This window comes from Pinus tabuliformis, chromosome 3_1, assembly GCF_031772625.1.
Source record: "Pinus tabuliformis cultivar Carrire ecotype Pingquan chromosome 3_1, CPIR1, whole genome shotgun sequence".
In the NCBI taxonomy this organism is placed as follows: Eukaryota; Viridiplantae; Streptophyta; class Pinopsida; order Pinales; family Pinaceae; genus Pinus; species Pinus tabuliformis.
This window is the reverse complement of record NC_142301.1, coordinates 36,846,022-36,872,030: the sequence shown is the minus strand read 5'-3', so window position 1 is coordinate 36,872,030 and position 26,009 is coordinate 36,846,022. Positions and strand designations below refer to the sequence as shown.

The following is a 26,009-nucleotide window of genomic DNA, read 5'->3' as shown; positions in this document are numbered from 1 at the left end:
TCCTCCCATCTGTCAAAGTCCGTAAATAGAAGGGAGCCTTAGCTGAGGTGATAGTGCGCTAAGTCTCAATTTATTGCCCTTGGCCTAACATTTGCCCTTTAGGGATTCCTCTTAGGTCCCCTGCTAGTTTGAGCGGCAACATGTCCTACTGTCAACAACTTCACATGACTACTCATGCTCCTCAAAGGCATTCTCGTATGAACCCATGGACTCATCCAAGGGAGAATCCTCATCCTAAAAGTCAAAAGGAATCTCCTCCTGCTCTACCTCTACCATCTCCTTTGCATCACTCAAGCATGAATGGTCAAGTCCCCAAGGTTCCTTGCAGATGAAGCAAAGACCCTTCCTCAACTCATTCTTGTTGCATGGTTGGTCACCACAAATCCACCGCAACTCCTCCTAGGTCAACAGTCCCCTCGACAGCCCAATGTTTTGCTCAACCAACCTTTCGGCAAGTTTATAAGCAGCAGGTGATACCAATTGTTCTCTCCTCTAAATGGCCAGCAACCTAGACTGCAACTCCTTGCAAATGGCTACAGGTTTCCCATACATGAAGATAAGATGGACTACATGTTTATTTGGACTGTGTTAGGATGATGTCTTTTAATACTGAAGAAGTGTTGGAACATTTGTAGGATCAAGTCATCACACTCCAGATCAAACATGATGTCATAAGATCTAACCAAGGCCATGACTTTTAGAATCTCTAGCCTCTTCCCAAAGGTAGGGCCCTCACTGTTATCCAAATCTTGAAAGATCTCCACTATCAACCTGAAGACTTTCCTCATAATGTTCACTGTAAGGGGGTATAGGTGTGGTCAGCATCATGATACCACTGAGACAAAAGGCAACTAGAAGTTTGACTCCTATGCAAGGGTGCTCCAAATACTTGTGTTGTACTAAGGCAAGCATGGTTGGTTATAGAGCCCAAATTAATCTCTTCCCATCTGACTAATCCACCTTAGAAAGAAGTGAAGCAAGTTCTTCTAGTTTGAGAAGGGCTTTTACTGAAAACCTCATGAATCTCAAATCTGTCTCAGGTGCATAGATTTTGTATCCCAACTCATGCTCTTTCTGTGGCTGCTCTTGCTGTAGCAAAGTAAGTATCCCCTTGGAAAATGATCTGTTGAATCTACTGCTAGTTTGTTAAGGGAATTTATTAAGGTTTGGTCCATGTTTTGTTCAATGATGCCAAGTATATTAAGTTGTTTTTATGATGACTATGACTGACAGCATAATAGAATATGACCAGCTGACTCAGTATTATGACTATACCTTGCACATAACAATGTAGAGCTTCCAATACAATCACTCATGAAGACAATACAAGGCTGTTACAGCAGCTTACAACATTCAGACCTAATACCCCAGTACTTACTCAAAATCTTTCTGCAAAGATAATTGACAAATACTCAACATATAAGTGATCAGCCTGCCAAACCCTTATGGCGTCTTCAAAAAAATAATTTCTCTCTCAACACTACAATCTTCTGACACACTTACTTGGACTCATTAAATCATACATCTGAACCATTCAACCATCAATATAAAGGACAATAAGATACATGGAAATAAATATATCCCAGACTTTGTCTCAACAGCTCCGTCATCATAATAGCAGCACATATTCACACTCAGCCAACAAATCATCAATTCAATCCTACACCAAGGAAAAAAGCAATTCATCAACATGACCATATTAATACCCCGCCTCTGATCACCACACTCTGCTCAAACCCTCACTGGGAATAAACCTTGACATGATATTACAGATGACGTTGTTGTCTTGATTTGGAGTTTTCACAAAGAAATAATGCCACTCAAAATATTGATTTCCAACCACGGAATAAAATGATAGCAGTTTGCATGGATAGATAACACAGATCAGAGCCTACAATACGCCTTCTTTAATGCAAATATCAAGCCATCACTATAGAGCATGATTTTCTTAGCATTCGGCACAACATTAATGCATATAGCAGAAGTAAGAATCAAAAATAGGCACACAGTGGAACCTGGGAAAGAGGCACGTGCTAGACAGTCCACTATACACGTTTAGACCCTCTGGGTTTACCAGTATCAAGCCTCCAGCATCTATCTTCTTTTTGAAATGGAATGCAGCTTCCTTCTGAAAGAAAATCAAAATAAGCAGCCACTTCACAATGAGCTGCTACAAACATGTAAACATGGCCTCAAGGAAAGAAGCGGCTACAGCAATATAATCACGCCCTCAAGAAGCGGTTGCAGGCATAAAATACGACCTCTAGATCTGGAATGTGAACCAATTTGATCTCCTTGCTAATCAGCCATCCTTCATAGACAGTGTTAAGACAGTAATGATGATTTGATCCACCCAATAATAGTTTTGCTACAGCAAACACAATGCCCAATAAGATGCTAATTTCTAGAAGGAAATATCAGCCATACAAAGCACTAGAACCCCTCCTCTATAAGGCAATAATTCAGGCCCTAAAGTTTGCTTTTGTTGCCAAGTAATTCAGTCTCTTCCTGGTGTAGAATTCAGCACTTTTGCTGATGGCATTCTGGTAGCATATAGAGAGATGATAACACTGGAGATCGTCGATTAAATCAAATAGGAACAATTTGCCTCAAGGTGGCCATGGAATCCTGCTTCTAGTGTGTGCCCTTTTTCCTAACTCTGCTACAGCATAGATAATTCATCCCTATGAAATTTCGGTTCCGGAATAATTACACAAACAATTTTGTCTTTGCTTCTAATGATGACTCGGCTCCAGCATTTGCGTCCCTTTAATCTGTAATCTCGTTTCTTCAAGAATTTTATAGACCTATTTGCAATGGGTTGTTGTATTTCGACCTCCCTCGGGTTTTGGAATTCGGCCCTCAGAGAAAATTGGTGTTTGATTTGTTGTTTCTCTCGGTCTGCAAAAACCTTTTGGCGTTCACAAGATCAAGGTAATTCGGCCGTTTTGAAAAAAATTAAACCTTCGCCTCCTTATTACGCCGATAGGCATTTTCTTTGCTGGATTGGGGTGGGCAAACACTGTTCACCCCAGCCAATCAGAAGCCTTCATTTTTGTCGCTCAGGTGAATATAAATATGACACGTGGCACAAGTTGAATGGAGGTCGCCTTGCATACATGCATGTGTACATGCCTGCGATTTAGCCATGGCCTCTGCCTGATGCCTCTATAGCGCCGTCGACTCTGCCTGACGCCTCTCCGCCCCCAGCCTCCCAACTCCCGCCTGCATAAAATCCACCCTCTGCCCTTGGAAGCCCTTAACCTGGCGTCATTCCACAAAGCCAGAGAAGCAGCAACAGGACGGGCGATCCATTGATCGAAAGAGCTTCGGCATTTTCAACTCTATTTCTCTCATTTCTTAGTAATGAAACCTTCCACATCAATTCCAGCAAGATTCAACGTGAGCATCTAAAATGTGTGCCGCTGCGGATTTGTCTCTGGTCCTCGAACTCGATCTGGTTCGTTGTGACATTCTGTGAAATTTGAATGGGAAGAGGGAATAATAAGTTCGCCTCGCTGAACCTCAACGACATTTATGGGAAGAAAGAGCCAAAGCCCAAGCCTGCTACCCCGACAACAAATGGAAACAGTGGTGGAAACAATCCTCAGGGGTATATGCTCCTTCTCTCGCGACAGAAGCAGTCGTCCCTTGTAGCCAAAACCATCTCCACCCCCTGGCCCCCTCGCCATTGAAAAAGGAGAGCATGGATAATCCATGGGAAATCAACCTATTTGTTGTTTCTAAGGACAATCATGAGAATGAGAAGAAGGCAGAGGAGCACGCGCATGCAAATAATACAAAATCCAAACGTGAAACATTTTCTTGGTCCAAACCTGACTTTCAGTCCAACGATCTTGTCACCCCTCAGCCTGGTGTTGCAAAGATTGAGGGCGAATTACGAGGTTTTCCGACTAATATTCCTCCTCGTAGGCCATCGTCGCTTTGGGAGGCTCAAAATTGGGATGATGACAAGCAATCTTGGACACTACCACTACACCAACAAAATAGAGAGAGGAATTTTGGCGATGGTCATCATAATAACATGAATAGTCATTATTCTGGTGGGAACAAGAATGTGAATTTGAGTCGATATTATACTGTCCAAGGAGACAAGCAAGACATAAACAATAATAATGGATCTTAGACACTACCACTGCACCAACAAAATAGAGCGAGGAATTTTGGCGATGGTCGTCATAATAACATGAATAATCATTATTCTGGTGGGAACAGGAATGTGAATTTGAGTCGAGATTATCCCATCCTGGGAGACAAGCAAGACATAGACAATAATAATGGTGACGGGCATACAATGGAACAACATTATGGATATGCAATGAAGCAAAATGCAAATCCATAGCCCACAGTGTGGCCCATAACAACATAGTTGCTCATACCCTTGGAGAAGATGGCCTTTTTACTGCTCAAACTAGCAAGGGGCCTAAAAGGGACTCCTAAAGGGACAATTGCTAGATCAAGGGCAACAAGGGAGACTTAGCCCACTGTCACCTCAGCTAAGACTCCCTACTCTTTACGGACTTTCACCGATGGGAGGAGACCCAGTATATATAGAAGGTCACTTGTAAAGGATAAATCGACCAATGAATATGAAGTGACCCTTGTAATCCTTTTCCTAGAAGGGGTTTTAAGAATAGATCTTTCTTGCTTATCAAGCAAGGTACGAAGATTTCCAGGAGAAGGAGGTGAGGACTTGAGGGTTAGGTTTAGAGGAATATGCCTTATGAAAGAGTTTCTCAATCCTAAAATCCTTATTGAACTTGACTTCCCGAATGGTTCTTGAAGATTTGACTTTTCAAAGATGCGGGACCACACAGGACCAAGTGGACCCAGCCTAAGTTAAGGGGCAATAATTTAGCAACCAATGATATTCTTAACCCAGACAAGGAGGCGGAAAGGATCAAAGCAAAAAATTTCACTTAAAGGTGTCAAATTGATCCTATGAGGCACTACCCTTGGGGATGCTAGGGCTAAGTTTGATCTCGGAGCTAAGGCTTGGGTTATCTCACAACTCCACCGTCAGAATGGCTTCAAACTTGGAGGAGGCCTTGAGGACACACCAATGCAGGAGATGCTAGGAGATCTAACTTTTTGGAGGGCTACTTTGTTGGGAAATTGATGCCTTAGATGACCCAACTTGTCTAGACCTAGAAGAAGGTGAAAAAGAGTTGATTTTTGAGTGACCACCTCTTGGTAGATCAGTGCCTTAGTCTTGGGAGAATGGAATCTAGGATAAATATGAATTAGGACCTTGTTTCTTGATCAAGATGGCCTTAAGACTACTTCCCTTGTCTTCTAGGGCAAAGGGAAGTAACCTTACAACGTTATACTTCGACTTGCAAAAGGTGATGGTTTATCAAGATGAATTTGTTGATGGAATTATCCCTAGGAAATTTCATTCAAAATTATATGGCCCATACATTGAGAGATGCTATATAAAGACAAAATTCCACAATTTAAGCAGTAAATGCATGCAGCAATTAGCCCTTAAAATAGCGAAATTCCCAATCCAATGTATATGACAAAGCAAAATAAGAATAGCATTGAAAGCATGTACTTACATTTAATAGAACATATCCAACCATCCACAATTTGACAATAGAGGAGCTCCAAGATAAGATAAACCAAATCCAAACATCAAAATTCATCCATAAAGCTTCAATTCATCCTCCAAGAAAAAGTGTGAAATTCTCAAGAGAGAAAAGAGATCCAATCCAAAGTGATGATGAGAAAATGAACTCATCTCACTTGTATTTATACACTAATGAGGAGTTCGACTTCGAATTAGTCTCTTAGGCCTACATAAGCCCCAAAAATAAAATAATGTGCTAATAACCTAACATTTAGTGACAAGCCCACCAAACTAGCTCACAAATGAAATAATAAGCCTCTTAAGAGGTCAAATGTTAAATAATACATGTCATAGGGCCCTCCAAGAGGCTTGATGAAGTTCATAGGTGCCATAATGAAGAATAGACCCCTCAAAAATGATGGACAAGGGATTGGCCCCTTGTTCTCCAAACAATAAACCTGCAGTGCTTCCTATGGGTGTGGGGGCACAATAATAACCCCATGGGTCTCCAAGTGAGTCGAAGATGCATGTAGATCATTTGTAAGGGCTCTGATGATGGTGTAGATGATGCCACATTATCCTACAAATCCTGTGTCAGCTACCAAGTGCATGGTGCGCTTGTGGGGCTAGCTAGGCAAAGGTGAACCAGGTGCCTCTTCCTTGTCTAATAAGTGAATCTCGAGCAATCTCTGAACATCCTCGGGGGTCCATGGAGTGTTTTCTACTGCTGAGGAGGCCCATAGCTCTCAACGCACACCCTACATGTGCCAATGTAGCCCTCTAGAGGGTTAGGACCCCGTATAGGGAGACCAAACCCAAGATGGAGACCATCTGCAATCCTACATAAGATCCAATGCATCCCCTAGCCTTCCAGTACAACAAGTCATTAGAGAAATCAAGTAAAAGAGCTTACCAACCATGGACCACAAGTGGGGACTTCAAATGGTCTGTCCTTCCATAATGGGCTTTGACATGTGCTAATGTCTCCAAGCTCCAAATGGTGTTAACCAATTATCCTATTAAGTGGTTTCTACTTCTAAAGGAGATAATATGTTCAAGGTGAATGAACATAGGGGTATGTGATAGAGAGGTGAATGTAGTAGGAAGTGAGAAAGGGCAGCCCTGGGCCACACGCTGGGGTACAAGGGTAGCTAATAAGAGAGAAACCCACACTTGGGTATATAATGTATAGGAGGGAGCAATCGTGGTACATGAGGTGCCTCGACCTTGATTTTTCCACTATTTTTTATATGCCTTTTGCCTTTTTATGATTTTTCTCTGATTAACTGCTCAGGGCTCAAGGGGTAAGAGCATGATGGGTAGCTAATAAAAGTGAAACCACACTTGGGTATATAATGTATAGGAGGGAGCAATTATGGTACATGAGGTACCCCGGCCTTGATTTTTCCACCCTTCTTTATATGCCTTTTGCCTTTTTATGATTTTTCTCTGATTAACTGCTCGGGGCTCAAGGGGTAAGAGCAGGATATGTGAGGTATAGCAATGAATACCCCCTTTTAAGGTAGGGCGGTTCATTGCCCACCAGGGGTTGGGACAATCATGGGTTCCTATATGATGAAGGAGACTCATAGAACCTGTAGGAACCAGGGTGATGGCCATGATGATGGGGTAGAGCTCATGTATTGGCTTTTTCCCACGTGCTAAATGTGTTTGTCCCAACCATCTTTTGCATTTTGTGGTACATTTTCCTATTGAATGTGGCCAATTATGCTTTTATCTTTCTTTTTAGCTGCATCAACCTTCGGGGCATCATTCCAGGCCTAACCCAAGGTGTGGGCAAGGGGAAGGGGAAAGCTAACCCTATGTGGACCCAGTGGAGGAATGTGGACCTAGGTGGGAGAAATGATGAATGGGGTAATAATGAGTGGAAAGGGGATAATATATGTGGATAAGGGAGTGGGCCCATGCAACCAAAATCAAGGTTTCTCATGAAATACCATCCCTGAAGCCAAATGGTCAGTAAAAGAGATCCCACGGGACTAGAATCCAAGGTTAATATCCAAAAGGGGTCTAGGGGACAAGAGAAAAGACCTAGCCCATTCTTTCCGGTGAATCTTTCCATTAATCCATGCCAGAAGTGTCCATGATAAGCAAACTACAATACTCAATTACCAAATAACAAGGCATACCTTTAGGTTCAGAAGGCCCACCTTCAAACATACGACCATGGCAGATGAGTGAGGGACCACATGGTTGGCTCAGGTGACAAAGAAATGGCACAATGAGCTAGTTGGTGGCTGCAATGGTCTGTTAGCTGTCAGCTGAGGACCATCTTGGAGAAAAAAAATTCTCCTAGGGATATCACCCACAAAATGCTGGGTAATAGACCTTGCACAAGCACTTATGGATGATAGGTGCCCTACTGATGGCCTTGAGGAATATGATGAGTGGACCATTGACTTAAGAAAACTCAACACAGGTCCTCCTTTTGCACAGGGGGCATTTGGTAAAATTTATAAAGGTACCTACAATTGCGAGGATGTTGTAGTGAAGATCCTTGAGAGGCCGGAGGATAATACAGAGAAAGCCCAAATCTTGGAGCAACAATTCACACAAGAAGTCTAGGTTGCTAGCCACTCTGAGGCATGAGAATGTGGTGAGATTCATAGGGGGTTGTAAGAAACCTATGGTTTGGTGTATTGGAGTATGCCAAGGGGGGTTCTGTGAGGCAGTCTCTGGCAAAGAGACAGAACTGCCCAGTGCCTTTAAAATTAGCAGGAGATAGAACCGCCCAGTGCCTTTAAAATTAGCAGTGAAGCAGGCATTGGATGTGGCAAGGGGCATGGAGTATCTGCAGAGTATTGGGTTTATTCATAGGGATCTGAAGTTTGATAATTTGCTCATAGCTACAGACAAGTCTATCAAGATTGCGGATTTTGGGGTTGCTAGAATTGAAGTGCAAACGGAGGGCATGACTCCAGAAACTGGGACATACCGCTGGGAGGGTTTATATGTTTTTTTAGTGGTTTTTAAAAATAATCTTGAGGTAAAAACCTTTCTCTTAGGGAAACGAGAGGATGGAGACGTTCCAGAGTGCTAGGGTTTCAGGAGCGATTTTCTGCGCCGACGCGGCTCCAAGGATCTTGACTTGCAATGGATCGAATAATCGTATGGCCGCTGCATACTCTGGAACCGTTGGTTCCGTCTGGTATTGGATTGGATCTACAAAGGAGAAGGGTACCAATGGTGTGCAGCGACCGGTGTGTATTCCCTCTCGCAGGATGCAGGGAGAGCTCCTCAGGACGGCACCAGAATCCACAGGCACGCAGATGGTTACCCCAAAACATCAGATTTTCTTACTGGTTCTACTTGATACGCCCTCTTGCGCGAATGGTTTTTACGCCTATGGGAGGAAAAATCGGTTGGCAGTCTCCATGCTCCATCTTGGAGAGATGCGGATTCGATCTGATGACATAGGGCGGTTCTTTAAGGGAAGAGCCGGAGATCAGTTATGGGACGGAACCAGTGAACGCCTCTCGTGGCGTATGGAGGCCGTTATGCACTTTGGTGCGCAGGGATGGGCTCCAACCCTCTCGCCGCTGCATGTTCTGTTCATTTCCAGGCAGCAGGGTATGGACAAATATAGTAGATCCGGGGTGGGCTTACCAGAACTGGCCAGATCAAGGCAGAAGCACAATGAAAACTTGTCAGATCCAGAACACAATCCTGAAAAATGGGATCTGATCAAGTCAAACACAGCAGATCTGAAACAAATCTTCATCAGATCTGCAGAAGGCAAGCACATTTGTGTGCAGATCTGGGAACAAATGAGTGTGCTGGAGCTGAAAAGAGAGATCCAGGAAAAACTAGGAATCCCAGCTGTTCTTCAAATCCTAATTTTTGCTGGGAGATGCATGCAGGAGCAACACTCTCTACAGTACTACAAGGTTGAAAAGGATTCAACTATTATTCTCAGTCACCGATTGAGAGGTGGATCCAAGGGAGCTCCTTCAAAACCTACAGGAAACTACCGAGATGCAGCCAAAGGGAAAGAATCTTCAAAGGGGAAAGAAACCACAGATGCCAACATGCCCCCAGGACAGTATATTGTGGATCAAATGCCAGAGAGTCCCTCCATCTTGCTGGAAACTTCAGAGGTAAAGTATATTTTTACAGATCTCCAAAGAAACGCTGTTATTTGTAGATTTAATGGTTTCTGGCCTAAAACGGATGCATTGTATCAATGGATCCACACAGTATGGACCAAAGACTGTCATATCCACCTCTGCTCGAAGGGTTTTTTCATAGTAACCTTCCTTGTAGCAGAAGAAAGGGAAAAAATATTCAATGAAGGACCATGGTTCTGGGGCAGTGCGGGATTGTTTGTTACCCCATGGTTCCCGGAGTTTGATGCAAATACTATGGTGGTGTCAAGGATGCCAGTATGGGTGAGGTTGCATAATCTCCCGCTACATTTTTAGCATTTCAAGACCTTAGCAGCTATAGGGAATACCCTTGGAAGAATGCTAAAGATTGACACAGAGAGGCACATAAAAGGAATTTTTACGTTCGCTAGGATATGTGTAGAGGTAGACCTTAGCCAAGGATTACCTGAAAGCATTTTTCTGAACTTCAAAAATATACAGTGGAAACAACCTTTGGACTATGAGAATACAGCATTCAGGTGCAGGGGATGTCAACAAACAGGCCACCTGTTCAATGCATGCAAAAACCTCAACAGGGGCAAGCCACAGCAAAGAAAACCCAAAGGATGGCAGAATATAGATGATGTAAAAAAGAAGAAAGCTGCGGAAAAGAAAGCTCCTTCGGTAACAGAAGACGAAGAAACAGAAGCAGAGGAGGATGATATCACCATAGAGGAAGATGAAATAGAAAACCAGAAGGAAAAAACAGCAGACAACAAGGCTTCACAATCTCACTCAGAACAGACAGAAACACAGCAAAACAAGGCAGAGAAGATAAACATGGATCAAAGCATGGGAGGCATCAAAAGGCAGCATCATTCGGATACTTCAGACTCAGACAAAGAAGCAGGGTCTCCGAATGAAACAACACAGATAGTCATTGCTTCGATCGAGCCTTCTCTGGGAGAATGGCGCAAGGTCGAAAAGAAAAAGGGGAGAAAAACTTGAAACATCTGCCGTTTTTCAGGTTTTTCAACCCTTTTTCTTTTTCTCTTTTCTTTTCTTCATTTTGTGCACGTTAGGTCTCTAACGTGGCGTGGGGTGCGTCTGCACTCGAGCCCTTGTGGCAATCTCATGAATGCTTCATTGCATCTGCTAGTGTAACTTTTTCATTAATTCTTTTAATAAAAGGTTACCATTTTTTTCTTTGGAAAAAAAATAATCTTGAGGTGTTTGGGTTGCAGTGGAAAGTAGGTTGGCTGTATCATTTATGCACTATATGGAAAATTCATCAAATTTCATACTCCTATCAAATTTATGCACAATTAAGGCCAATACGACTAAATCATGCTACTATGTTATATCCATGCACTTGTCGTTTTGATCGAATGGTCAATTTGATGGTACAAAGTAGTATGCATAGTCTTTGCTCACAGGTTTTGAATGGTTATATTAAGATGATAAAGTGGCATATGATCTATGGCTTTTGCAAGCTCGAAATACTACAAACAATAATGTGCAAACTATTGCCTTCCACATTCCCCACTCCTATTAGTGTTCCTTTGCACCTCTCGGTGTAATTGATAGTTTTAATACGGCCTTCCAAAATAATTTACTCCATGCTTTCATGTGAAGTTTGGCCCACCAAAAACCATGGCATAATTAACTTCGCCCCTTAATAAAATTTTCATGGCCCCACTTAATGAAGATTTGATTAAAATAAAACCACACACCCCCTTCTTTTTTTTCTTCTTTTTTTTAATATGCATGGCTCACTTGTGACATTGGCCAGTCTATCAAAATTTTATTATGTCTCCAACAATTTGCCAGAGATTTTGTTGTTCATTCAATAAGAAAAAATTTGTCGAGCCCTTTTTAATACATTCTCATTTTGTTGCAGGAACTAGGTCTTCGGCTTCTCTAGCAAATAGACAAAATAAACCACGAATTGATCTACAATAAAAACCCTCAAGTTGGTAGGAGAACCAGCTCTGATACCACTGTAATGTCCCAGATATAAAAATTTGCAAATAATTGCTTAAAAATTTAAACCATCAATTCCTTAAACCATTTATACAAATTGAACAACAAAATCAACGGCAAAAACATGGAATAAAATCTACAACTAAAGAATTGACAAGATAATGATGTAGAAAACTCAATCTTATTTTATTAAATAGAAAAGTACATATAATGCACGAAATCGCTGAGAGAATGGCCTCCCACAAATATCTGCTACAAGCTGAAACTGGGCCTCCAAAATCTGAACTGAAAACAATAGTTGCAACCTGTGAATTCTGGATGAATTCACCAAGGGGGGAGATGGTTTCTTGCCCACTCTCACTGAATCACCCGAGGGTTTTCGTCCTAGGGCTTCTAAAGTAGAGAATTCGGTCCTCCAACTCTCAAGAAAGACAAATGCTCAAGTCCAAGATGTCTCCAAATGATCACCTCTTCCTCTTTTATAGATCTGATGGATAGATCTCCAAGCCTCTAGAAGCATCTTATTTTATTATTTTATTATTATTCTAGAAGCTCCTCTCTTGAATTTATCTTAAGTGACCTTTTAATTATATTTTATTTTACTTGAGTCACTTTTGGCCTTTTTCCTCCAATTAATTATTTTCCCCTTAATTAAATCACTAATTAAAGTCATTTTAATTAGGGAAAATGGTAAATTGCCCACCAAACTTTCTCTGGCCACTGGAAGTCACTTCTCAGCATCCCATCCTATAGATCTTCTCGTTCCAGTTCCAACGAGCTATTACACTGAGGTGTTCTATCAAGTGATCCTCCTAGAATGCCACCCCAAGCGTAATTAATTAAGTCAGGCCCAGTAATAAAATCGTTTTTCAAAAGTTGTCAGAATGCAACGGAACAAAAGCCAAGTTGTGCAGATGATGCAATATGCCATCGGATCCCATAAAAATCTCCTCAAAACTCCCCCGGAACCCCTGATGATGTAATCCTGCTCCTACGGCCTAGCAATCACATACTTTGGAAACCCAACCTGGCTGTACTATAGAGGAAAATAAAAATGGGGACATGACATGTTAGGTCATTAAAGACCTTGAAGTCTAGTTACTAGAATATCTAGATCAGATCTTAACCAGGGACGTGGTTGTGATCTGTTGCCCTGCAAAATGGGGTATGTTATTATCCAAAAAATGGGCAGCTGATGCAGGAGGTAGCATTCAAATGGACATATGTGGTGATGGATGAACATGATGAATCAATTATATTGCATGAACTCATTGATGAGAAATTGACAAATGACTTATGGACTATGCATTTTGATGGTGCACAGTCCATATCAGCAATTGTTTTCACAACGCCCATAGATATTATTTCTCTATTTCTGTTCTATTTACAATTTGATTGTACCAACAATGCAGCCAAGTACAATACTTTATTGTTGGGTGTTGAACAAGCATCAAATATGGGCATCAAATTGTTAAAAGTCAAAGGGATTCTGAACTTGTGATAAATCATGTAAGGAACTTGTTTGAAGTAAGGAATCCTAGACTTAAAAGATATAGAGGGTTAATATGGGATGAAATCGAGTGTTTTGAGGCATTTGGCATTATTGCTATCCCAAGGACCTTGAACCAATTGGCAGATTCCATAGCATCATCGACTGCATCTTTTAAGCAATGTGTATCCATCCCTTATACAGATACTTGGTTGAGGTAATTTTTAGAGCTTTTGTTCCTGACAGTATTGGTTATTGGCAAGCTTTCAAAGATGAGAGGCATATTTTCAGTTTTCTTAATTCTATTGATGATTTTTCTTGCCACTTTGACAATGTGTAGGAAGATGATGATACCCCCTCAGTCCAACTATGGACTAATAGGATTTTGAAAGTTTTGATCCCTTTGGAAAGGTTATTTGATAAATTTGATGCTTTTGTAGGGACTAATAAATCTAGTTTGAATGAACAAGTAATGGAGGTAAACATTGGCTCTAAAGAATCCGGAGAACCATCAAAATTGGCCAAAGTTGCACCCCACAAGAGCTAAAAAGACTAGAGACCTTGGTATGTGAATGTAGAGATATATTTGCATGGTCATATGACGAGTTGAAAACGTATAATCCCAAGATAATCAGCCATGCAATCCCATTAAAGAAGGTGGCCAAACCATTCAGACGATTCCAATGCCATATAAACCCGAAAGGTAGCCCCAGCCATCCAGAAAGAATTGCAAAAGCTTTTGGATGCTCAGATTATTGCTCCTATCAGATATTCAAACTAGGTGGCAAACGTCGTTCTACTATGAAAAAGAATGGGGAGGTTTGAATCTGCATAGATTTTCGAAATTTGAACCTTACATCATTAAAGGACAACTACCCTCTTCCTAACGAACACGTACTACAAATAGTAACAGGATCAGGGATGATGTCCATGTTAGATGGATTCTCTGCTTACAATCAGGTATTAGTGTCTAAAGATGACATGTACAAGACTGCTTTCACCACCCCAAGGGGGACTTATGCTTACATACGCATGCCTTTCGGAATAATGGAATAATGAAACATTGGGGCTACATTCTAGTGGGCTCTAGACTATGCATTTTCTGATTATTTACGTAAGTTCATAGTAGTTTATCAACATGACATTATTGTTTTTTCTTAAAAAATGAACGATCATATTCTTCACTTACGAAAGATTTCTGCTAAATGCAGGTCCTTAAGCATATCATTGAACCCGAAGAAGTCCATTTTGGGAGTTTTTGAACGGAAACTTATGGACACATTGTCCCGGAAGAAGGGTTAAGAATTGACCGTGTGAGGGTAAAAGGTATCCATGAAATTCCTCTGCCCAAAACTAAAAAATCTATTCAGTCTTTCTTTGGCCATATTAACTTTGTTAGGTGATTCATTTCCAATTTTGCAAAAATTGTGAGGCAAATATCCAACATGCTAAAGAAAGACTATGATCTGAAATGGAATCAAGAAGCAAAGAAGGCTTCTGAAGATATCAAACAAAGTTTATGTTAGGCTCATGTTTTGGTTGCCTTGATTATGATAGGGATTTTCAAGTTTTTTTAATTCTGATTTTACTATGGTTTTTGTGTTATTACAAAAAAATCAAGATGGAAATGAACAGCTAATAGCTTTCATGAGAAAGGCATTGCAAGGAGCAGAGTTATCTTGCTCCTCCATGGAAAAACAACCATATGGCTTGGTGAAAGCACTCAAATACTTTCATAGCTACTACTAGAACACCAAAATTGTGGCCTACATACCTCATCTTATGGTTAAATACATACTCTTGTAGACTGAATGCAGTGGGATGAGGGGTAGGTGGATCACTAAGATCCAAGAGTTTGACTTAGAACTTAAACCAACCATATTGGTTCGTGGCCAAGATAATGGCAGAGGGTAGCATGCAAATAGTGGAAAAAACCATCACTGAACACCCACAACTGCTCGAGCAAGTAAATGCAATATTATCTTCATTAGAGCAACAAGACTGGTACTCTGACATTATTTATTATTTGAAAAACTTGTCATGTCCTACTAATCTTGACAAAGCACAAAAGCAATCACTTAAGCTTTGTGTGGTTAAGTTTTGTTTGTTGCAGGGAGGATAGTTTCAAAAACCTGGATTGAGAACTGACCCGGTCCACCTATCAAATTAATTATTGAACCAGAACCGGAAAAATCGGACTGGCTATATCTCAATGAACCGGTACTCAATACATAAAATAATTAATTTTTAATGAAAAAAAAAATAGATTTAAAACCATGATTCCAAACCATTAGAGACAAAATATGCAAAGTTTGCTCATCTATATACCAGGTAAGGGTGAATATATCAAAATGGCACCAATGAAGCTCACAAAAACTCCAAATGAGATGCGTGAGGCAAATGAGAGGTGAGATATGGTTTTATAGGCTTGGAAAGGTTATTTTTGGAGAAAACCAGCCCCTAGATTCCAAAAAAAACACTCATAGCCAGCTAAAACCATGATTATGTGGGTCTGCAGCCACACGTGTGTTTATTTAATGAACCAATTGGGTTATGACCGGACCAACCAGTTCATACTGGTTTATGCTAGTTTGGCATTGTTGGAACTTGGCACACAATCCAGCAAGTGTCCTAGGAGGGGTACCTACGGGACAACTACTAGACCAAGTGACAACAATGGGACAAAGACCCACTATCACCTCAGTCAATGTCCCCTCCTCTTTACAAACATTCACCGATGGGAGGATTCCCGGTATGAAGGAAATAACCAATAATGATGGTATCAATGATAAGCTATAAAGTGATTTCCAAGGCACATTCAAAGGAGAGCCTCAATTATGGCTTAATGAAGGAAAAGCTTCCCAACAAAGACCTAAGAGGAGAGTCAAGACCAAGAGTTATGAATATTCAATAATGATGAGTATGTCTAGGATCAAGACTTCCAAGGTGAAACAAGACTTCTCTACGAAACTTTCCAAGACGAGTCTTCTTCAAAATAGGGTTTTCGCTCCACTAGAAAAGCCTAGAAAGAAACCTATACGAGACTTAGGGTTTATGAGTAAGCATGGGAGGATTCTCTCCAATGTGCTCGCTAGGCCGATATAGGTAGGGAAAAGGGTCTAAAATGATCAATCCCTTAAATACCATGTGCAAGAGACCCTTAAGAGGACCACTAACCAAAGACGCTCAAGATGGTTTCCAAAGATGCAACTAGGGTTCGAGTTTTCTGACAAACCAACCGTGGGAATTTCTCCAAACTTGGAGGATCACTAGAGGAGACACCAACGCAGATTTTTGTCTAAGTGGTTTCGCAAAATACCTCCTCTAATGAAATTCGGAGGAAACCCTATTTGGACATCTAGGAAAGGGGCCGAAAATTTTGGAAAAGAGAAAAAGAGGAGAAAGTGGGCACCAAATTTGCTTGGATCAGTGCCTAATCCTTGGGCTATGGAGTCTATGTGATTCGAAATTTGCAGAAATTGTCTTCAAGGAGGCTAAAAAGTGATGCCCTAGCAACCACTCTTTAACGTTTACCCACTAAAGGTCTATGGACTTTCATGGAAGAAAAACAAATTTCAATCCACTAGGAACATTCATCTACTTCTTATGCAACGAATAACATGTGTAATCAACAATCTAACCTTCCTTACAATGATTTTCAATAAATTAGGGCACAAAAGAACTAGCTAGTTGCAATATTTCCACACATTAGACATTATTTCATGAAAAAACTCCAACAAAATCACTTACAAGATAACAAGAGATATATCCAGTCATAGATAAAGAAGATGGCTCCAAGAAAGAACGAAATTTCAGCTCCCAAATATAGTCAAATGCATCAAGAGATCCCCAATACACATCCAAGAAAAAATGTGAAATTCTCCAAGAAAAATAGATCCAAGTGTGATCATGATGATCTCTCTCAATGGGAGAGATCCAAAAATATATGATCCACTATCCTATTCGAATTGGCCTAATATGCCCCTAAAAATATTTTAATGTGCAAAATAACATATCCTTGGTGACAAGCCCACCAAGTAGCTCATCTCTAAGCAAAACCTCATATGGTGCTCCGAAGTGGCTCTAGGGCACAAGTAATGGTCTCATGGGTCTCCCGATGAAAAATAAGCCTGTAGATTGCTCCAAATGAGGGCACAGGAGGTGGTGCTTTCCCTCCCATGTCTCAAGGATGAGACAAACCTCCTCTGGGCCTCGAATAAGCTGCCAAACCATCTATATACTGCTAAGCCAGCTAGGGGCACTGTTGGTCCAAGTGCATCATCTCGCATATAATGTGGGGCAATGAACAAGCTGTTGAAGGTGTTGACATGGCCCATGGCATGAGGTAATGCTCTGTCACATGATGGAAACCCATGGCTCTCAATGCTACCCCTACAGGTGTCAATATGATCCTCTAGTGGGCTTGGGCCCCCATTAAGTTGCCCAACCCATAATGAAACCACCTGCCAATCCTGTATAAGATCCAATGAGTCTCCTCACCTTCAAGTACAACAATTCATTAGTGCATCTAAGTGAATCAAGCTTGCTAGTCCAAGGCACAAATGAGACTTCATAATGGGCTTCCCTTCCAAATTTAGGGTTTTGAGCATATAATGGTGTTACCTCCCTAGGTAGGAGTGGTTAATAAACAACCCCATTAGGTGTTCCCAACCCCTAAAGGAAAGGGCATTTCCAAGGTACATCTTTCAAGTGGTAGGTGTCATGTGGATAATGATGAGGTCGATTGGGACACAGGGGTCTCAAGGGGAAACGCCATGGGCTCAAGGGTGGCAATGATGAGAGTTGTCTACATACTTGGGTGTATGAATGTAAAAGGGGGCAATCATGGTACGTGAGTTACCCCAGCCTTTGTCTTTCTACCCTTCTTTATTTGCCTTTTGCCTTTTATGAAATTTCCTTTATTTTACTGCTCGGGGCTCCAGGGGATGAGAGCATGATGTGTATGATAAAGTAGTGATTACCCCCTGAAGGTGGGGCAGTTCATCGCCCACCAAGGGTTGGGACATGGGGGTTGGGTTCCTTAATGATGCAGGGGCCACTCATAAGGGCCCTAGGAACCAGGGTGGTGGCCATAATAATAAGGGGTAGAGCTCATGTTTGGCTTTTGCCCACATACTAAATTTTATTGTCCCGACCATCTTTTGCATTTTGTGGTATTATTTCCCTTTTATATGTGGCCATGATATGCTTTTTTTTGAGAAATCTAGGGGCAGCTAGAATAGGTGATTTCTCTTAAATTGATAACTGCTTGTGATATCTTATTACTTATCTTGATTAACTTCCTCTTCAACTTGATTATTATTGTGTTCTTATCATCAAACAGTTACCAAACAATAAAGAACAATGAGACAAGGGGACACAAGATATAGGCTGTCAACAAGGGCCAAAAACGCTCCTCTTGAGAGGAGAATCCGCAAGAACTCCTCTTCTTATAGAACTTCAAATGACGAATTCCAAGACCTATGACCCTTGATCAAACCCCTCCAAAACCAAGTCAAACTTCTCCTTTGAAGAACTTTCTTCTAGTAAAGTCAACCCAGTCAATCCAACTTCACAACTACTGCAACTCTCTATTTTGACTTCAACATTGAACCTGCAACTGGGACTGCAATTTTTGGCTACTGCAAAAACCTAGTTTTTGCATGTGTGGAAGAATAAGGTGTTTTTACCCTCTTTTTCTCCTTCGCTTGGGATGGCTTCTTCTCCTAGGAAACTCGGCTTGCAATGGAGACTTCTTGAGAGACAAATCTCGGCTTCCTTGTGTGACCATGAATCGGTACTTCTACAGAAGAAGGTAGCCCTAAATATCTCGCACGTCTGAGGTGAATAGCCCAAAAAAGTCCTTAAAAACTTCACTTTCCTCTTCCTTTGATTCCCCTTCCCTTTGTTAGATATCCTTGTTCTTCTTGTGCTTCCACGAACTTGATTGATGCCCTATACAAATGACATTGAGTCCTATATATATATAGTCTTCTTGTTGCATCTTGTAGACCGACTTGACACTGTCCTTAGGCCAACTTGTCTTTTGTGAAGGCCGACTTGTTGCTTGCACATTGACTAGGTCTTGGAGGGTCTTTGACTCTATTTTTGACTCAAATAAATTTTCTTTACAATATGTAACATGCCCAAAAGGGTCTTCCATACATGACAATGAGTCAATTGAGTTGTAGACTCAATAAGAAGCCCTAGAAGCACACAATGGGTGCTTGACCTAAAAAATAAATTTCCCTTGAGCATGAAACCCATGCCTCAAGAATGACAATAATAAATTTATTTTTTTCTTTACATCAAATCATGATTACATATGTCATTATGAAGACCGAACCTAGTTACATATTTCAACACTTTTATCTATTTTTTTAGCTGCATGAACCCCTAGGGCATCATTCTAGGCCTAACCCAAACATGTGGACAAGGGAAGGGGAGTACCAGAGCCTTGTGGACCCAGTGGTCATGTGGACCCAGAGAGGGAAGATGATGAAATAATGCATGTAATGTGCGGAGGGGAGTGAAAAATGTGGAACGGACCGCACTACCAGAATCGAGGTTTACCAAGTAGTGCCCATCCTAAAGCTGTAAGCTAGTAGGGGAGATCCCATAGGACTAGGGTTGAAGATTAACCCACCATTTAAGGTGAGGGAACAAGACTCCAGTCAAAACCCTTCCTCCTTCCAAGTCACACAACAATCCATAATGCCCAAGAAAAACAAACATAAGCACCCGATTGCACAATGAAAGGCACACCTTTAGGATTGGATGGCCCACCTCCAAACAAACAATCTTGACAAATGGGTGAGGGGACATATGACTAGCTCAGGGAGTGGTGATAAAGTGGCACATATCAACTACACTAGTGGCTATCAGGGGTTGTTGGTTGTTGGCTGAAGAAAAATCTAGGAGAAAAATTCTCCTATGGGGTCACCCACTAGTGGTTGGTAACATTTGGCTCCAACTGGGACACGAGCTCTCTATAGGGTGCACAAACAATGGACTCAAACGGGGAGGTCATGAGAACATCGGTAATCCTCTAGGACAGCAGGCCCGTTATCCTGCACATCGTAAACAATTGTTGGAAGCGTTTGCCCTGGGTGTACTTTGATCGCCCATGTTTTAATCAAATAATAATCAAACCATACAGAAAATAAAAGATATTCTAAATGCATCTATTCTAGCATGATATGATGATGTTAGCTATGCAAAAATCAATATGCAATACATCCTACTCTAACATGCATGGCTACATTATGTAAATGCTAAGTGTAATAAAAAAGCCAATGCAACCAACATAGCATCCAATCAATGTCATATTTCCTACCCCTATGATTTATCATGATATGTATTTGAGAGCAAACATGACAATAACGACACTCATGCACTAAGTCACAAGGGTGGGAGGTGGGAAAATAAAGTGACCATATATGAAGGATCATGGACGAGGAAGGAAAAGGACGATGCAACTTGCACCACTGGATCCTCTCTTCCAACCAAAAGATAGAGATATCAACAATCATGCTCATGAACCTATGATGAAGGGCTACCTCAAGCATATCATCCTCATCATGATCCTTCTTAATGATGTCACACTTTATGACTACCTTAAGCTCATGACGGGAAGGAAAAGGAGGCGATTGGCACAAAGGATCATGGTCAATCAGTTATTTTTCCCAATGATCATACTTAGGAGGGGGGAAAGACTCATCGTCATTAGTGATCATATGAAAAGGGGTGAGGCAATAGTTCATGGATGACTCGAATACATCCTCAGGATCATAAGGAAGGCAGCGAAAAACAAGGCTCCTATCGATATCATCATCATCAGTATCATAGATAGGGTCCTTATCAAAACGATGTCAATCAATTTCCCACCTCCCCTCTTCGATATGTAAGTAATCACTAATGTCAACATCCAAGGGGCCAGTGGGGCCATCTTTCTCAAGGTTGTTGATATGCAAAATATTAGAGACAACATCCTTGAAAAATATGGGGCTATCTTCAATTCTACTTTCTAAGGAATCCCCTTCTTCATGATCCTCCTCATGTTCAATGGAGGCTTTCGCTTGGATATCTAATGCTTGGCAGGCTTGTTGCCTAGCTCGAAAATGTTCAAGGAAGCTATCAAAGAATACTTCAATTGATGAGATGCTCCTATGCTTGCAATTATATAACCCTGAATTATGAACATGGAGGGATATCATGAACAACATTATGAGGACATTGTGATGAACCACCTTAGCCTTTGAGGCATATGCAGCAAATCTCACCACATGATCAATTGCAGAAAGTGGACCACCGTCAAACTTGGGCACCCCACGTATGGTAGTCCAGGGGACATGATTAGGGTGTCCAAGGATGCCAGCGATGTCCAAGGCGTGGATTTCATCAAAGTAAGACATCTTATTAGGTTACACATATCGGTCATGTAGGAGTCCCCAAGGTCAATTCAAAGATGCCTTAAGAGATGCTTGCTTCACCCCACAAGCATTGACTTTGAAGCTCAATGAAGAACAAGGGCTTCGCTCTTCCAATGGAGTCGCCAAAAGAGGGCTTATATTATCGTTGAACAGATCACCTCTTCAAATATTAGACCGAGGAGGTAGACCTACTTCCTCACCGGCAACGGCGCCAAAATCTTGCCCCACAATCTAGTAGGGATCCTAGAAGGGGTACCTAAGGGACAACTACTAGACCAAGTGACAACAATGGGGCACAGACCCACTGTCACCTCAGTCGGTGTCCCCTGCTCTTTACAAACTTTCACCAACAAGAGGAGTCCCAAGATGAAGGAAATCACCAATAATGATGGGATCAATGATGAGGTATAAAGTGATTTCCAAGGCCCATTCAAAAGAGAGGCTCAATTATGGCTTAACGAAGGAAACACTCCCCAAGAAAGACCTAAGAGTAAAATCAAGACCTAGGGTTACAGATATTCAATGATGATGAGTATGTCTAGGATCAAGAGTTCCAAGGTGAAACAAGACTTCTCTAGGAACTTTGCAAGATGAGTCTTCTTCAAAATAGGGTTTTCACTCCACTAGAGAAGTCTGGAAAGAAACCTATACGAGACCTAGGGTTTATGAGTAGGTATGGAAGGATTCCCTCCAATGTGCTCACTAGGACAATATAGGTAGGGAAAAGGGTCTAAAATGATCAATTCCTTAAATACCATGTGCAAGAGACCCTTAAGAAGACCACCAACCAAGGACGTTCAAGATGGTTTCCAAAGATGCAAATAGGGCTTGAGTTTTCTCACAAACCAAATGTGGGAATTGCTCCAAACTTGGAGGATCACTAGAGGAGACACCAGTGCAGCTTCTTATCCAAGTGGTTTCGCAAAATTACTTCCTCTAATGCAATTTGCAGGGAGCCCTAGTTGGACGTCTAGGAAAGGGGCCAAAAATTTTGGGAAAGAGAAAAAGAGAAGTAAGGAAAAGGTGACTACCAAATTTTCTTGGATCAATGCCTAATCCTTGGGCTATGGAGTCTATGTGATTCGAAATTTTGCCAAAATTGTCTTCAAGGAGGCTAAAAAGTGATGCCCTAGCAACCACTCTTTAACATTTACCCACCCAAGATCTATGGACTTTCATGGAAGAAAAACAAATTTTAGTCGATTAGGAACATTCATCTACTTGTTATGCAACAAGTAACATGTGCAATCAACAATATAACATTTACAATGATTTTCAATAAATTAGGGCATAAAAGAACTAACTAGTTGCAATAATTCCACACATTAGACATTATTTCATGAAAAATCTTCAACAAAATCACTTACAAGATAACAAGAGATATACCCAATCATAGATCAAGAAGATAGCTTCAAGAAAGAACGAAATTTCAGCTCCCAAATATATTGAGATGCGTCAAGAGATCTCCAGTAGACATCCAAGAAAAAGTGTGAATCCAAGTTTGATCATGATGATCTCTCTCAAAGATCCAACTATGTATGATCCTCTATCCTATTCGCATTAGCCTAAAATGCCCCTAAAATTCTTTTAATGTGCAAAATAACATATCCTTGGTGACAAACCCATCAAGTAGCTTATAAAATGAAGAATAAGCCATCCAAAATGAGCCAAAACGATGAAATGATGGTGTAAAAGGGTTGTTGGAAGCCCGAAATGAGTTCTCAAGGTACCGTAATGAGAGTGAGGGCTCCATGAATGATAGAAAAGGGGGGTGGCCCCATGATCTCTAAGCAAAACATCATGTGGTGCTCCAAAGCGGCTCTAGGGCACAAGTAATGGTCTCATGGGTCTCCTGAAGAAAAATAAGCTTGTACACTGCTCCAAATGAGGGCACGGAAGATGGTGCTTGCCCTCCCATGTCTCAAGAATGAGACAAATTTGGGCCTCGGATCAGCTGCCAAACCCTGTATATACTACTAAGCTCTCTGGGGGCACAACTAGTCCAAGTGCATCACTCGTATATAAAGTGGGGCAATGAACAAGTTGTTGAAGGTGTTGAGGTGGCCTATGGCATGAGGTAGTGCTTTGTCACATGATGGAAACCCATGGCTCTCAACGCTTCCACTACAAGTGTCAATATGATACTCTGGTGGGCTTGGGCCCCAGTTACATTGCCCAACCCATGATGAAACCACCTGCCAATCCTGTATAAGATCCAATGTGTCTCCTCACCTTCACATACAATAATTCATTAGTGCATCTAAGTGAATCAAGCTTGTTAGTCCAAGGCACAAATGAGACTTTATAATGGGCCTCCCTTCCAAATTTGGGGCTTTGAGCGTGTAATGGTGTTACCTCCCTAGGTAGGAGTGGTTAATAAACAACCCTATTAGGTGTTCCCAACCCCTAAAGGGAAGGACATTTCTAAGGTAGATCCTTCAAGTGATAGGTGTCATGTGGATAATGATGAGGTGGATTCGGGCTCAGGGGTCTCAAGGCCAAATGCCATAATGATGAAGGATGTCTACATACTTGGGTGTACGAATGTAAGAGGGAGCAATTGTGGTACATGAGTTACCCCGATGTTTCTTTTTCCACCCTTCTTCATTTGCCTTCTGCCTTTTACTGAGTTTTCCTTTATTTTACTACTCAGGGCTCCAGGGGATGAGAGCATAATGCGTATTAGATAGTGGTGATTACCCCCTTAAGGCGGGGCACTTCATCGCCCAACAGGGGTTGGGATATGCATGGGTTCCTTAATGATGCAGAGGGCACTCATAAGGGCCCTAGGAACCAGGGTGATGGCCATAATGATAAGGGATAGAGCTCATGTTTGGCTCTTGACCTCATGCTAGATTTTATTGTCCTTGCCATCTTTTGCATTTTGTGGTATTATTTCCTTTTGTATGTGGCCATGATATGCTTTTACCTTCTTTTTTTTGCTGCATCAACCTCTGGGGCATTGTTCTAGGCCTGACCCAGGCATGTAAACAAGGGGAGGGGAGTACCAGAGCCTTAAGGACCCAGTGGTCATATGGACCCAGAGAGGGAAGATGATGAAATAAGGCATGTAATGTGCGAAGAGGAGTGAAAAAATTGGACAAGGAAAATGGGACCGCGCTACCAAAATCGAGCTTTCGTAAGTAGTGCCCATCCTAAAGCTGTAAGTCAATAGGGGAGATCCCACGAGACTAGGGTTGAAGATTAACCCACCATTTAAGGTGAGGAAACAAGAATACAGTCGAAACCCTTCCTCCTTCCAAGTCACCCAATAATCCATACCCAAGTGTGCCCAATAAAAACAAGCATAAGCACTCAATTGCACAATGACTTTAGGATTGGATGGTCTGCCTTCAAACATACAATATTGCCAGATGGGCGAGGGGACATATGACTGGCTCAGGGAGCGGAGTTAAACTAGCACATATCGACTACCTTGGTGGCTATCAAGGGCTATTGGCTGCTAGCTGAAGACAAATCTAAGGTAAAAATTCTCCTACAATATCACCCACTAGTGGCAGGTAACATCTGGCTCCAACTGGGACATGAGCTCTTTGTAGAATGCACAAACAATGGACTCAAACAGGGAGGTCATGAGAACAAAAATCCACTAGGATCGCAGAATTGTTATCCTGCACATCATAATCAATTGTTGGAAGCATTTGCCTTGGGCGTACTTTGATCGCCAATGTTTTCATCAAATAATAATAAAACCATACAAGAAATAAAATCTATTATAAATGCATCTATTCTAACATGAAAACATGATATGATGATGTTAGTTATGCAAAATTCAATATGCAATGCATGCTACTCTAACATTCATGGCTACATTAAGTAAATGTTAAGTGTAATCATAAAGTCAACGCAACCAACATATCATCCAATCAATGTCACATTTCCTGCCCCTGTGATTTATCATGATATGTATCAGCGAGCAAACATGACAATAACGGCACTCATGCGTTAAGTCACAAGGGTGGGAGGTGGGAAAATAAAGTGACCATATATCAAGGATCATGGACGAGGAAGGAAAAGAGGGATGCAATTTGCACCATTGGATCCTCTCTTCCAACCAAAAGATAGAGATATCAACAATCAAGCTCATGAACCTATGATGAATTGTTACATCAAGCATATCATCCTCATCATGGTCCTTCTTAATGATGTCATGCTTCATGACTGCCTTAAGCTCATGACAGGAAGGAAAAGGAGGCAGTTGGCATGAAGGATCATGACCAACGAGTCGTTTTTCCCAATGATCATACTCAGGAGGGAGAAAATACTCGTCATCATTAGTGATCATATGAAAAGGGGTGAGGCAATGGTTTCATGGATGACTCGAATACATCCTCAAGATCGTAAGGAAGGCAGCAAAAAATAACGCTTGTATCAGTATCATCATC

General features: G+C 41.4%; 1 protein-coding gene and 1 pseudogene across 4 annotated transcripts in view; one reads left to right on the top strand and one right to left on the bottom strand.

Annotated features, from left to right (window-relative positions):
* The window catches only part of LOC149185651 (uncharacterized), a 157,646-nt gene that overhangs the window by 115,329 nt on the left and 16,308 nt on the right, over positions 1-26,009 (bottom strand). The gene's annotated exons all lie outside the window — the stretch shown is intronic.
* On the top strand, positions 3,707-8,654 carry LOC149185652 (serine/threonine-protein kinase STY13 pseudogene; annotated as a pseudogene).